Source organism: Carcharhinus amblyrhynchos, chromosome 7, assembly GCF_965287045.1.
Source record: "Carcharhinus amblyrhynchos chromosome 7, sCarAmb.v2.hapA, whole genome shotgun sequence".
In the NCBI taxonomy this organism is placed as follows: Eukaryota; Metazoa; Chordata; class Chondrichthyes; order Carcharhiniformes; family Carcharhinidae; genus Carcharhinus; species Carcharhinus amblyrhynchos.
The window spans coordinates 70727423-70743257 of NC_137330.1; positions in this window are offsets into that span (position 1 = coordinate 70727423).

Below are 15835 nucleotides of genomic sequence, written 5' to 3' on the forward strand. Positions count from 1 at the left end.
CGGCCTCTTTATTGCGGTCCTGGTCAGCAGCAGGTGCCAGTTGCTCTAACAGAATCAGAATGCCAATTGTGGGAAAAGTGAATTAAACTGGTTGGGATGGTGACTGAGTGTCTCATGTGAATCTGGAGGTAGGATGGCGATAGGTGGGGGGAGGCAGTTGGAAACTGAGAGGGTGTGATAGGAGGTGGTTATAGACATGTGCAGTTTTCATGTGAAGCTGCGAAGAACTTTTCCACCCCTCATAGCTTTACATTCAGCTTCAGAATTTTAAAAAAATACTTTTGTTGGTAGCCTCCAGTAGTTTCTGGCCAACTTACATGTGGACCTGGCATATCTGAGTTCAGAAGACTCAACACCAGCTACATTCAAGGTAAAACAATTTCCAGTTTGTGTCTTAAAGATGCATTAAGCCCCTTGTTAGCACATTTAATGTACCTAACACCTGCTTAAGGCAGCTGAAAAGGATATTGCTGCAGCATTGGAAGCGACATGTAGTTGGGTATATTATCAACACTATTTGTGCATGGGCATGGGGGTCAGCTTTCTCTATAATTTGGATTGCTTTGCACTCATTTATTTGGCCAGAAGATGGGTGCAATACTGTCTAATTTCATCCCAAACATTTGTTATTGAATTATTTGTAATCATAATTTCAAAATTGAACAATGTTGAAATAATGACATTTCAAGCAGTTTTATCTTTAATTTGTATAGATTTTATATGATTATCATTTCTAAGATGCTTTTTTTCCGTTAATGAATTGGTTAATATCTACCACTATCACTGTCACATGCAAGAAAATATTTTAAACAATTTATATACTCAATTTGTTTTAAAAGAAAGATGTGTTAATTTCACCTATGTGCCTTCACAAACCATCTATTATGAAGGCAGAATCTGGTATTTAGTATTTTTTCAAAATCTATGCAGAAAAAACTGCAAAAAACATGCTCCAAGTTGTACTGTGAGAGGAGCATAATCTTCTAAAATAATCCCTTTGCTTAAACTGTAGGTGTACAGTTTAAGGAAATATATTTTGATTGTTAAGTTTATTTCAGAAAAGTTAAATATTATGCAACTCCCTCATGGGAGAATTTATGAACAACGAGGACTGCGTACATCACTGTCGTACTTACCCTATAGCTTTAATCTTATTCATGACCACATTTGTGTCCTGTTCTTTTCTGAAGAAGTTTACTAATAAGGTCTTTATGAGCAAAGAAAACATTTGGGATAAGTGATAAATATTAATGTAAAGTAATTTCAAAGGAGGGAGTAAAGAAAATTTAAAGCGCTTGCAATGTTGAACAATATAACTGATCTTTATACTCACTTGCATGTGCACTGACTGATACACAGAAAAATGTGTTTATTGATTTTGGCAGAATGAATAAATTTTGTAACAATTATGTTATAAATAATAAACCACAGTCAATACAATATTCATACAAGTAGCAAGTAGATTATATGATATGTTACGGTCAGGTGAGGATGGGAAGCATGGCTCCCCTTTTTATCCTCCAAGCTTGACTGCAACAGGACTTTTTTAAAAAGCATATACTGGCCAATTCAGTGATTGCTTAACTGTTTATGTGCTGTGACTGTAAAATACACAAATAGGTTTCTTTGCATTGTACAAAAAATGATTGTATTTAGTGTAGTTAATGCAGCTTAAGAAAAATAGTACACACACACATGCAAAATCCCACACCTGCGCGTGCCCCCCCCCAACACACACACACACACAAAACACACACACAAGCTTTGGGGACCAGGTTCAAATCTTACTATGGCAGATGGTGAAATTTGAACTAATTAAAAATCAGGAATTAAAAATCTAAAAATGACCATGAAACTACTGTCGATCATCATAAAAACCCATCTGGTTCACTAATGTCCTTTACAGAAGGAAATCTGCTGTCCTTATCTGGTTTGGTCTACATGTGACTCCAGATCCAAGCAATGTTGTTGACTCTCAAAAGCCCTCTGAAATGGAGGGCAATTAGCAATGGACAATAAACTAATTTTTAAAAAATCTGGAAAATGCAGAAAATACTTTGAACTGCATGACTGTAAATTGATGGCACAGTTTCTATCTCATTGCCATTGCACACCCAATCCCTCCAATGACTTTGGGTTGTCAGACTGCTTGTCTAACGTCCAGGTCTGGCTCTGTTAGAATTTCCTCCAGTTAAAGATTGGGAAGACCAGAGCTACAGGGTTTGCCCCCACTCAGAACTCTGTTTCTTCCTCACTATTCCAATCCCCTCCCAACCTCTCTCAGCTCATTTGTTGGAGAAACCCTCATCCATGCTTTTATTACTTCCAGAATTGATTAGCCAAATGCTTTTCTGGCCAGATACTCAACTTCCATAAATCTCAGTCTAAACTATGCTGCTTCCATCCTAACTCACTGCCATGTTCTGTTCAACTGAATCATTAGATCTCACTTCACCGATGCATAGATTTAAAATTTCTGAGCCTTGTATTCAAATCCCTTCAAAGCCTCAGATCTCCATATTTCTGGAAAACAATTGTGTTACTGCAATTTTGGAGTCTCATTCACCACCTTTCCTTCACTTCATAGTTGATGGCCATAACTTCAGCCATCTAGGTCTTAAGCTCTAGAAGTCCCTCTCTAAACTTCTCCAACTCTCTCTCCTTTCAAACTCCTTTGGCCAAGTTTTAGTCACCCATCTTAATATTTCCCCCTTGGGCTTGGTGCCATTTTTTGTCTGATTACTCTCCTTGTGAAGTGTTAAAGATGTTGTGTAAGTGCAAGTTAGTCTGGATTAATATATACATAGATTTGCATAGGTGAATTTGATATTAATATTGATAGGTAATATTCCCCATTAAATTAAAATTATATGGCATTCCTAAAGCGATTCTAAATAGGAAAACGCGTGCCCAAAGTATGGCTGCTGGCAGGACAGATGTTATGAATGGGAAATACAACAGGAAGGTCATAGGGAATTGCTGGGAATGAACAGAAATATGAAAACTAACAGAGTTGCCTGTGGGTTTAAGACAGAGGTACGTCTTTATGCACAGCTTGTCCCCAGCTCCTGCCAACTCGTACTCTCAATTCACACCATGCAGGCTCTCTTCCTTCGCATCTTGCTTTTCATCAATACTTACCAGGTAAGTTGTAAGATTTTTAAACATTTTATTCCACGCTTATATGTTTCAAGTCTGCAGCTGTCCTCTCGTCTTCTTGTGAATAAGTTGAATGTAATAAATGTTTCATTTTAATTTGATCCGCCATCGCATAGATTGCTAAACAAAATATTGAAAAAACTGTACGTTTTGAGACACAGGACAATTTATGAAGAATACTTATGGAATAATTTCATTTGCATTTTGCCTTGCACCGCTGTTTAAATTGTGCCCATAAATTGCGTTTGGTACTTGGAAACTATCCACTGTGCGGTTGCAATGGCTGAAAGTATTAATTGGTTTGAAAATGCCACAAGTTCGATTGTTTCGTTCACGATGAGATTTGCTTTGTAATTTATTAAGCGACACGGAGATGGAAAGGTGACCGATGCCATGGAGAATATTCCCAATATTTAGTTCGGGGATTTAGTTCTGGCAACCAAGCGGCCGATGGACAAAAACAGTGAGATGGAATGAGAGGTGCAAAACGCTTCACGCATCTGCTGGGATTTTCAGACTGAAAGTCTTTCAGATCGCAGCAGTATGTGAGGCAGAATGTACAGTAGTCCTGCTTACAGAAAGTAAATGGTGTATTTCCCAGGAAGTTGTGTTTTGGAAATGAGCCAATTTTAAAAAACTAAATTTTTGATTGAAACTTGCGCATATATTGGAGTTCCCACCTTATTTTAGAACAAATTTCCGAAACAAATGTTCATATATTTTAATCTAGGGTGTGATTTCCCCATTTCCAGAAAACACCGTGGCTAAAAACCGGTAAACAAAACGTATTTCGACACATTTTAGCGTCGTGATATTGCAAAGCCAGTCTTCTGCGTTAATGGCATATTGCTGCAGAAAATTTCTGTATGCAGCTATTCACATCCTCGCACTAACCCCTCAGTCTCTATTGCATTGTCGCTGTTTCAACGTTGTCTTCAAAGCAATCTTTCTTTGGTGATGATGCTTACTTTTGGAAATAGAGATTGATCAAGCTTCAGGCTCTGGGAGAAATCACTGCCCTCTGTGAAATTACCCACTCAGTTACAACTCTGCCCCTCAAATTGCGTGTCACGTGGTGGCTTCCATGCACAGCAAGGAGATGAATCCAGAATTGAGGGATGCATTATTACTAAGCGCCAGCAAATGGGTTGACAATTGGAAATGAAGCAAGTTATTTATTGACTTGCAAACTGCTTAATTTGGGCGAGAGGACATTTTAATTTCCCTGGCCAGATAAAAGCTGATCTTAGTGAAAATTCCTCTCATGTTAACTAGAGATAGCTGCTGGGCAAATTTCTTCCTACTGTCTAAAAACCCTTCACCTAGCTGCAAATGCCTGTAGCATTCAATTGCTAATGATCCGTTTCTGATTCAAAGTAATAAACATATAAATAATTGACTCACATCAGCAAAAAAATGACTAAACAGGGCATCAATTGTTTATGTAAATCAGTCTTAAGTTAGATATGTATCACTCTAATTAAATAGCAAGGCTGAACTAAACATTTAAAGACATAAATGCTTAAATTTTATTGAAAGTAAAGTTGCCAAAATGTGGAAATCACAAAAGACTTCAACAATCTATGAAGTTCAATGATAAATCATATTGAAAGGGGATTAAAATCTAATCAATCCCAGCATTGCAAGGCAGGTTAATGATCCCCAGCCATTTATCTGATATTTATGTCAATCATTGAAGGGTAGAGATCATTAAATATATTTTTGTTATTCAGCAATCTCTCATTATAATACAAGATAAGTTTCCTGTCACTTTAAAAGGTTTGTTAAAACTTGGTACTGGGGTAGACATAAACATGCAAATACACCAGCACTGTGAATACATTTGACTTTTTTGCTAATATCACATAATAGAGGTGAGACCTTGCCTGGTTAATTGCTGGAAATGCTTCTACTCTGTGCTTAGTCAACAATGATTTTCGACCCATTCACTTCAATGGATAGTGTAAAATCTAGCCCAATGTCATTCAGCCATGTTGATTGTGACGAGCCACGGGAGATTACAGCAATACCCTTAGAAGCAGTTAAGAAAAGAATTACAAACTTAACAATTACTCATTGATTCCAATATACCGAAGGGCATTACAGCATTAAGCAAAGGTCCCCTCTCTTTAAATACATATATATATACATGCATATGTAATATATACACACATTTTATATATGCACATGTAATATATGTACACACACATTTTAAATATACATATATGAATGTATCTGCACTGTATGTAATTTTGCACTGCCAATAAGTCATCGAGATTCAACATTTTAGGACTTACTTACCACATATGAATAGGACTGAGGAAATGATTACAATCTGTGTGCACTGGTGCAGAGTCCCAGAATCGTACTTGTTAATGTTTGAGGCTATTTTTGATATATGATGTGCCCTATTTTACCATTTTGATTCTACGTGTGGACTTGAAACTGGGAGTGTTTCACATCCGACTTTTAGGCCTGTTCTCGGGTGCCTCCATATGTACTCTGCCTGCAAAAGTATCAGCATCTCCGAATCATGCAGCACAAGCCTGTGGGTGGGGCTTAACGCACCCAAAATCCAATTGGTGCCTCCAACTGCTTATGCGCAGAAAAAAATGATAGAATGCGGCTCCCTTGCCACATCGCTCCAGGGCCAGGTAATGCCTCCCCCTGTCCCCAACAGGCATTGCCCCACCCTCACAACATTACTGACCTCCTTATCCCCCCCAACCCCCGCCACCCAGACCAATCGCAGGCTCCTCCCCCCTTCTCCCCACTGATCTCAGGCAAAGTGGCAGCGGATTCTCCCTCCTCCCCTCCCCGTCACTGGTCTCAAGCAGAGGGCTGTCGGACCAACCGTCCTCCCCCCCCCAACCCCACCCTACCAATCTCAAGCGGAGAGCTGTCGGAACCACCTCTCCTGCCCCCCACGCCCCCTCCCAACTCCCCAATCTCAAGCAGAGAGCCGTCGGATGCTTGGCATTTATCTCCTCACTAACTGGCGCACCCAAATTGGACTTATGTGGAGCATAGCTGTTTCACCCTGATTCTGGATGGGCACATGTGGTGGTAAAGAGTGAAGTGCCGGTAAGGTTGGTGTGCAGCCCATTAAGTTAATTTAAATGAATGCAAATGCATGCAAATGCATTTAAATGGCTGTCACGCTCGTTTCGGATGCAGTCCCGATTTCAGCCATTTTTGGGCCTTGTTAAAGGGAGAACCAATGCAGAGGTAGGTGTGGATCGTGCTACTCGCCTCACACCCGACTTTACCAAGTTTTCACTCCTGAAAACGGGCACAACTTGATGGTAAAAATCGGGCCCGATGTCTTAAACAATAGACACAGCTGCAACATAGAAATTTTTCAACTTGTAATTAAGCGTACACATGAAATATTTAAGCATTTGAGTAGAACGATAACTCCATTAGACTGGTTGAATGCATTCGCAGACTGATCAATAAAGTAATTGCACATGCTTTCCTTTGCCATCTTATGCTGTCACTTCACTCTGTCAGAAATAGGGCAACTTCAATGTGTCTTCTGCGATTTCATCCATTTTCTTACTCACTTCTTTTGTTTGTTTTTAGTTTCTATTTTAATGATTCCTGCCAGGACTTAAACTACCTTTTACATCCCAATCTACTTAAGGATGGTCAAATCTCACTACTTCCTCCTATCTATATGAAAAACTTGTGGCTGCAATTCTCCCAAAATTGTGCTAAGTGTTAAATTCGCAGGAAAACTGGCATAAATCACTTTTTTTTCAGTGCAACTTCAGACAAGAATCTCCCACACTCTGTGCAATGCAGACGTCGCAATCAGGAATATCATTAAAAGCCGGAGAGTTGGGGGGGTGGGGTGGTTGTTCACGTCAGAGTCTGAGAGTTCTGGACATCTGTGCATGTGCAGTGGTCCTGATCTGTCAATCACTGGCCAGCGTGGGACCCTTGCAGTGCTGTCCTTCCAGCCTCTCCACATAGCCCGATCGCAACTCCCTGTCCATTCGCAGACCAGCCCGAAACCCCCACTTCTCAGACTGCCTAACCTTCAGCATCTCCCACAGCAATGACAGTCCCCCCACTCCCAGGAGGTAGACCTACCCTGACAAACCCACCCCGCCCCCCGCTGACCACACCCCTTCCCCAGCCATCCTGGTTGCTGGCCTCCCTCTTGCAATGGCAGCATGGAGAAGTGACAGCGGACACCCACACCCCACCAATTGCCCATAAACCTCACCCAGAGCAGGTACCGCCCCTAGGACCCACCCCCGAGGTGCATGCTTGATGGGCAGTGCCAAGGTGTCCCCTTGGCATGGGCACATTGCCAGGGTGCCCATACCAAGAGAACACCAGCCCTGCCACCCGACCTCCTACAGCACCTCGATTGCCCCCTTTTACTCCAGCATGGTTGTCCTGCCAGTTCCCGAAAGTGGGGAGCTAGTCTGAACCCCATTGAGTGAAATACTCTTGACGGAATGGGAGATGCTAGCGGGCCTGGAGAATTCCGTCCCAGGTCCACTAATCAGTTTGAATGACATTAAAAGTAGATTTAAATCAGTTACCTGGTGTTCCCGCCGATTTCCAGCATGACTCAAATGGCACCAGATATCCGGCGTTGGGAGATGCACGCACGGCGGGATAGCATGTGTGAATACTGCGAATCAGCAGACAGTTGATTCTCCCGGCACTGAAAATTCAGCACAACGGGATGGAAGAATCGCCCCCTACATTCTTAAGCAGTCTTCCAGAATCATTGGACACTATTTGGTGTTACTGTTTTGTTTTATTCTTTTGTTTTGTCTAACATTTTGGAGCTATTTTAAATGCTTTTTAGTGTAAGCCAATCTGGGCAAGTCATCCTGAACTAGAAGCTTAGTGGTGTTGCCTTTTAAGAGGAAGCCTTAGGGCTGCTGCTGCTTTTCAGTGCCCATTTCCATCAAACACTGGTCTATTAAAAATCTTTGTTCCTGTTGGTCTGCTTGGCCATTGCACCAAGTAATTACATGAAAGATCTTCTTTTGTGTTTACTTCTTTTTTCTTTTGTGTTTACTTCCACCTGTTTAAAGCTCCTCAGAATCACTGGATTTTTACAGTGTAGAATGAGGCAATTCGGCCCATGTCTGCATCGGTTCTCCGAAACTCCATAATCCTGCACATCCTTCCTTTTCAGATAACAATATAATTCCGTTTTGAATGCTTAGATAAACCTACTTCCATTGCATTCCAGGCTTCAGCTACTCACTGTGTGTGAAAGGTATTCCTCATATTGCTTTTTTCCTGTTTTGCCAATTACTTTCAATCTGCGTTGTATTGTTCTCAATCCTTTTACAAGTAGGAACACTTTCTGTCTATCTATTTGTCTAGACTCTTCAGGATTCCAAAACCATGATCAAATTTCCTCCTAGCCTACTCTTCTCCAAGAGAAACAGTCTCATTTTCTATCCTCGGAACTGAAGTTTCTCATTCCTGGAACCATTCTTGTGACCCTTTTCTGCACTCTCTTGAATGCCTTCACACCTTTGCTAAAGTTCAGCACCCAGAACTGGACCTAATACTCCAGCTGAGGCTGAACTGTTGTCTTAGCATAATCTCCTTACACGTGTACCCATATTAATAATGCCTAGGGTACTGTATGCTTTATTAACTGCTCTATCAACCTGGCCTTCCAACCTGAATGACATACACCCAAATCCCAAGTCCCTCTGGTCCTGCGCTCCCGTTAAAGTTGTATTCTTTATTTTATATTGTCTCTCCATGTTCTTCCAATCATCCTCACAATTCACATTCAATGCTTCCAAGTTTTGTATCATCCGCAAATTTTTAAATTGTGTTCTGTACACCATGGTCCAGGTCATTAATGTATATCAGGAAGATTCCAGCACTGACTCCTGAGGAACACTACTACAAAACTTCCTCCATTCTCAAAACATGTATTAAGTTTCTTATAACTTCTCCAATTTTGTGGATGCTATTTTAATTTTAAATGGGTGCTCCAGTTGTCTCCCGCAATCCAAAGATGTGCGGGTTAGGTGGATTGGCTATGCCAATTGCCCCTTAGTATTAGGGGAATTAGCTATGGTAAACGTTTGGGGATGGGGCTCAGGCGGGATTGTGGTCAGTGCAGACTTGATGGGCCGACTGGCCTCCTTCTACAGTGTAGATGTTCTATGATTCTATATTCACGATTCTCCAATCTTCCAGAACCACGCCTGAGTCTAAGGAAGACTTGAAAATTACAGCCAATACCTCTGTGATTTCCACTCTCATTTCCCACAGTGTCCCTGGATGCATTTTCATTCAGCCTTGATATTTTATCAACTTTAATTATGTACAGCCTATTTAATACATCATATCAATTTTAAATGCTTCTAGTGTATTAATTATTTTCTCTGCAAACCTATCTGGGTGCATCCTCTTATTCGATATAGATGCAAAATAGTAATTTAGTAACTCAACCTTTCCAGTTGCATCCATTTATAAATCCCTATTTTGGTCCCTAATAGACTCTCCTATTCCATTTATCACCTTTTTACTATTCATATGCCTTTAGAAGACTTAGGGTTCCATCTTAAATTAGCTGGCAGACTCGTTTCATCCCTCCTCATTGCTTTTTTTATTGCTTTTCCAGTTCTCCTTTGACTTTTCTATGTTCAACCTAATTCTTCATTGCATTGTCCACCTGACATATGTCATAAGCACACTTTTTCTTCTTCATGCTAATTTCTATCTTTTTTCATCCAGGGAGCTCTGGATTTGTTTACCCTGCACTTCCTTTTTAAGGGAACATACCTTGACTGTGTCCAAACTATCTTTTCTTTGAAGCTAGTTCATTATTCAGTCACCATTTTTCCTGTCAACCTTTGGCTGCAATTTATATGGCCCAGTTTCACTCTTACCCCATTGAGGTTGATTTCTCTCCAGTTAATTATTCTTAATCTAGATGGTTTTTGTTCTTTTGTGTTGTGAACCTAAACCATATGATACAAAGATCCTGTCCCATGAATGTTCTCCTATTGATATTTAACCCATTTGGCCCACTTCATTTCCAAGAACCAAGTCCAGGATGACACGGTGGCACAGTGGTTAGCATTGTTGCCTCACAGCGCCAGGGACCTGGGTTTGACTGGCTTGGGTTACTGTTTATGCAGAGTTTGTACATTCTCCCCGTGTCTGCATGTGTCCTCCAGGTGCTCCTGTTTCCTGCAACAGTCTGAATGAGGTGCTGGTGATGTGCATTGGCCGTGTTAAATTCTTCCTCAGTACTGAACAGGTGCCGGAGTGTGGCGACTAAGGGGTTTTCACAGTAACGTCATTGCAGTGTTAATGTAACCCTACTTATGACATTAAACTTTAAAGCAATGCCTCCCCTCTCATTGGACTAGGTACATCTGTTATAGAAAACTTTTGTGAAAACACTTAAGGAATTCTTGCCCCTTTCTGCCCTTTATATTACTATCCCAGACTATATACACATTATTAAGGACCTCCATTATAATTGCTTTATAATTCTTGCACCCCTCTGTAATTTTCTTGCACATTTGTTCCTTCTCGTCTTTTCCACTACATGGAAGACTATGGATTACATCAGTCAATTTAAAAAATATATTTTTATTGGTACCTTTTGGTATTTTATTTCTAATCAATAAAGCCAATTCAAATTAAATCCAATTATGGTCCCTGCATGAGGGATAAACAAGATCCAAGCTGACAGGATGAGGCTTTGTTCCTTATCCTGAGCTTGATCTCACGCTTCACCTTTGCTAAAAGGCTGAGGTGGTTTTGAAAGGTTGCATCAGGTAAAGCCTTGGTTTAACCGGCCTAAAAATGGACGTGATTGGGACCGCACCCGAAACGGGAACGGTGGCCACTTAAATGCATTGGAATGTATTGATATTGAATTAATGGGCTGTGCACCCAACTTTACCAGCACTTCCCCCTTTACAACCACGTTCGCCAATCCGGAATCAGCGCGAAACAGACATGCTCCATAAAAGTCCAACTTGGGTGCTCCATCAGTGAGGGTTAGTGAGGAGGTAAGTGCATAACATCTGACGGCTCTCTGCTGCTTTTGGGTATCTTTTCGTTGCAGCCATTTTCTTTCTTGGGTTGGTAATAGCTGTGTGAGTGGGGGGGGGGGGGGGGGGCGCGGTGGGAGTTGCTGTTACTCTGCAGAGTCTCCGATGTCTGACTTGCAGCACAGACCTGGGTCCTAGCACTGACCTCGGGTCTTGCGGTGCTGCTGGGTCCTAGCTATGTGCACAAAGCCCTTGCAAATTGCACTGCTGCAGCGTCTCAACTTTGCAAGGAGCTGTGATTGTGGGGAGCATATGGCAGGGGGAATTGGGGGGGTTGTGATTGTGTGGGGCATGTGGCTGGGGAAATTGGGGGGTCTGTGACTGTGGGGAGCATGTGGCTGGGAGAATTGGGGAGGCTGGGGGAATTGGGGAGCATATGGCTGGGGGAATCAGGCGGGGAGGAATTAGGGAGGCTGTAATTGTGGGGAGCATATGGCTGGGGGAATTGGGGGCAGGGAACTGTGACTGTTGATGTGCTAGGGGCAAGCAGTGTTCCATAACCTCGACATGTTTTCCTCTGCATCTCCAAATCCCCCCCAACCCCCTCACCCCCTCCCCACTCCACCCTTCAGAGTGACGAGATGGCTTTTGCGATGCAACCAATTGATATCACTGTTCTTTTGGTTGCTGCTGGAGCTGAGGAGGAGGAGTTGGAGAAAGATTTGCGGGGACAGGAGGCCCAGCCCTAAGCATTTGCAGAAGAAGAGGGAGATGACCACCAGAGGCAGGAGGTGGCCGCCATTCACCCTGAGGGGAAGCGCAGGAGAAGGAGGGAGCAGAGATCTCGGCAGCTCTGTGCACGAGTGTCATTGGAGCAGATGTCGGACACTGTGTGCCACCGACGTCTCTGCCTCTGAAAGGAGACAGTGCAACACCTGTGCAACCTGTTGCAGGACCTGGCACATAAAGGCGGGGGGTGGGAGGTGGCAGGGGCGGTGTAGGTGGGGGGTGGGCGGGGTCAGGAGAGGTGGAAGTGGGGTGGGGGGGGGATTGGGGTGCATCCACTAACAAGAACAAAGATCAAAGAAAATTACAGCACAAGAACAGGCCCTTCAGCCCTCTAAATCTGCACTGACTGTGCTGCTTAACTTAACTAAAACCCCTTACCTGTCCGGAGACCATATCCCTTTATTCCCATCCTATTCGTGATTTGTCAAGACGCCCCTTAGAAGTTACTACTCTATCTGCTTCCACGATCTCCCCCGGCAATGAGTTCCAGGCACCCAGTATTCTCTGTGTAAAAAATCTGCTTCGTGCATCTCATTTAAACCTTGCCCCTTGCACCTTAAACCTGTGCCCCCTAGTAATTCATAGGAATAGAGAGATATGGAACCCAGAAGGGTAGGGGGCTTTAGTTCAGTCAGGCAGCATAGTCGTTGCCGTTTGGAGGGTCGAAGGACCTGTTCCTGTGCTGTAATTTTCTGTGTTCTTGTTAGTGGGTGCCCTCCCCCCCCACCCCCAGAAAAAGCTTCTGACTATCCACTCTATCCATGCCTCTCAATCTTGTAGATTTCTATCGGGTCTCCCCTCAACCTCTGTCGTTCCAGTGAGAACAAACCAGGTTTCTCCAACCTCTCGTGACAGCTAATGCCCTCCATACCAGGCAACACCCTGGTAAATCTTTTCTGTACCCTCTCCAAAGCCTCCACATTCTTCTGGTAGTGTGACGACCAGAATTGAATGCTATATTCCAAGTGCGGCCTAAGGTTCTATAAAGCTGCAACATGTCTTGCCAATTTTTAAATTCAGTGCCCCAGCCAATGAAGGCAAGCATGCCATATGCCTTCCTGACTACCTTCTCCACTTGCAATGTCACTTTCAATGATCTGTGTACCAGTTCACCCAGATTCCTTTGCCTATCAATACTCTGAAGAGTTCTGCCATTTAGTGTATATTTCCTATCTGTATTAGACCTTCCAAAATGCAATATCTTACATTTGTCCGGATTAAACTCCATCTGCCATCTCTGCCCAACTGATCTATATCCTGCTGTATCTTCTGATGGTCCTCATCGCTATCCACAAATCCACCAATCTTTGTGTCATCCGCAAACTTGCTAATCAAACAGTTACATTTTCCTCCAAATCATTTATATATATTACAAACAGCAAAGGTCCCAGCACTGATTCCTGAGGAACGCCACTTGTCACAGCCCTCCGCTTAGGAACACACCCTTCCACTGCTACCCTCTGTCTTCTTTGACCGAGCCAGTTTTGTATCCATCTTGCCAGCTCACCTCTGATTCCTCCAAAGCCTCCAGACCCCTTCAGCCCTCCAAACCTGCACTGACCATGGATACCCTAAGGATGTGGAGGCCTCTGATCCCATGCAACTTCACCTTCTGCCATGAGGGACCTTGTCAATGGCCTTACTGAAGTCCATATAGACAGCATCCACTGCCTTACCCTCAGTAATCATTTTCGTCACTTTCTCGAAAACCCGATCAAGCTCATAAGGCACGACCTCCCCTTCACAAAACCATGCTGCCTCTCACTAATACGTCCACTTATTTCCAAGTGGGAATAAATCCTGTCTCAAAGAATCCTCTCCAATAATTTCCCTACCACTGATGTAAGGCTCACCAACCTGTAATTACCTGGATTATTCTTGCTACCCTTTTTAAACAAAGGAACAACATTGGCTATTCTCCAATCCTCTGGGACCTCCCCTGTAGCCAGTGGGGATACAAAGATTTCTCTCAAGGCCCCAGCGATTTCCTTCCTTGTCTCTCTCAGTATTCTGGGGTATATCCCATCAGGCTCTGGGGACTTGTTTACCTTAATGTTTCTCAAGAACCCCAATATCTCCTCCTTTTTGATCTCAGCATGACTCAAACTATCTACATACCCTTTTCCAGACTCATCATCCACCAAGTCTTTCTCTTTGGTGAATACTGACAGAAAATACTGATCTAATACCTTGCCTATTTCCTCTGGCTCCACGCATAGATTCCCTCCCCTGTCCTTGAGTGGGCCAACCCTCTCCTTGGCTACCCTCTTCCTTTTTATAAATGTATAAAAAGCCTTGGGATTTTCCTTAATCCTGCTGGCCAATGCTTTCTTGTGACCCCTTTTAGCCTTCCTTACTCCTTGTTTAAGTTTCTTTCTTCTTTCCTTGTAATCCATACTTGCTTTACGTGTTCCCAGCCTCCTAACCTTGACAAATGCTTCCCTTTTCTCTTTGACTAGGCTCCCAATATTTCTTGTTATCCTAGGTTCCCAAAACTTGCCACATTTATCCTTCATCCTTACAGGAGTGTGCCGTTCTGAATCCCTATCAACTTACACTTGAAAGCCTCCCACATGCCAAATGTTGATTTGCCCTCAAACATCTGTCCCAAATCTACATTCTTCAGTTCCTGCCTAATATTGTTGGTAATTAGCCTTCCCCCAATTTAGCCCCTTAACTTGAGGACTACACTTATCTTTATCCATCAGTACCTTAATGCTTACTGAATTGTGGTCACTGTTCCCAAACTGCTCCCCTACTGAAACCTGGCTGGGTTCATTCCCCAATACTAGGTCCAGTATGGCCCCTTCGCTAGTTGGACTATCTACAAACTGTTTCAAGGAACCCTGCTGGATGCTCCTTACAAATTCTGCCCCATCTATGCCCCCAGCACTGAGTGAGTCCCAGTCAATATAGGTGAAGTTACTTTTACACTTTGCCAAAATCTGCCTACATATCTGTTCCTCTATCTCCCACTGGGTGGCCTATAGTAAACCCCAAGATTGTGACTACACCTTTCCTATTCCTGACCTCTACCCAGCCTCACTGTGTGAGCCTTCCTAGGTGTCCTCCTGGAGTACAGTTGTGATATTCTCCTTAACCAATAGTGCAACTCCCCCACCCCTTTTACATCCCCCTCTATCCCACTCTTGGTGACTGTCAAATTGACGGCCGTTCCGAACTTTAATGTGACTGGCTGTTTCCAGACTCTGAGCGGAGATGTATGTGCACACCTGTGTTAAGCGGATCACAGAGGCCCTGTATGCCCAGACTGGACAGTACATCAAATTTAACCTGGACCAGGCCCATCAGGAAGCCTGGGCTGCAGGGTTCGAAGCCAGTGCGGGGATGCCTAATGTATAGAGGGTCATCGACTGCACATGTCGCCCTCAAGGCCCCCTGACAGAGTCCACGGAAATTCATGAACAGAAAGGGGTTCCACTCCCTGAATGTTCAACTCATGTGTGACCATAACATGATCACTTTACATGTCTGCACAAGAGACCCAGGCAATGTGCAGGACAGCTTCATTGTCAGGAGCTCAGACAACCTGGAGGCATTTGAGGAGGAGCCCAGGCTGTGGGAGTGTCTCCTGGGTGATATGGGTTACCTGCTTCGGACATGGCTGATGACTGTGCACAGACCTGTGACTGAGGCAGAGACCCACTATAATGAGGGCCATGTAGCCACCTGCGTAATAGTGGAGAGGTGCAACGGGCTCCTTAAAATGCGATCCCGATGCCTGCACCATTCTGGCGGGGCCCTCCAATACAGCCCTGTGATCTCTTCCTGCATGGTGGTCATGTGCACAACCTGGCTCTATAAAGAGGTGACATTTTGGAGGTGGGGAAGGAGGACGTGGAGACTGACCAGCC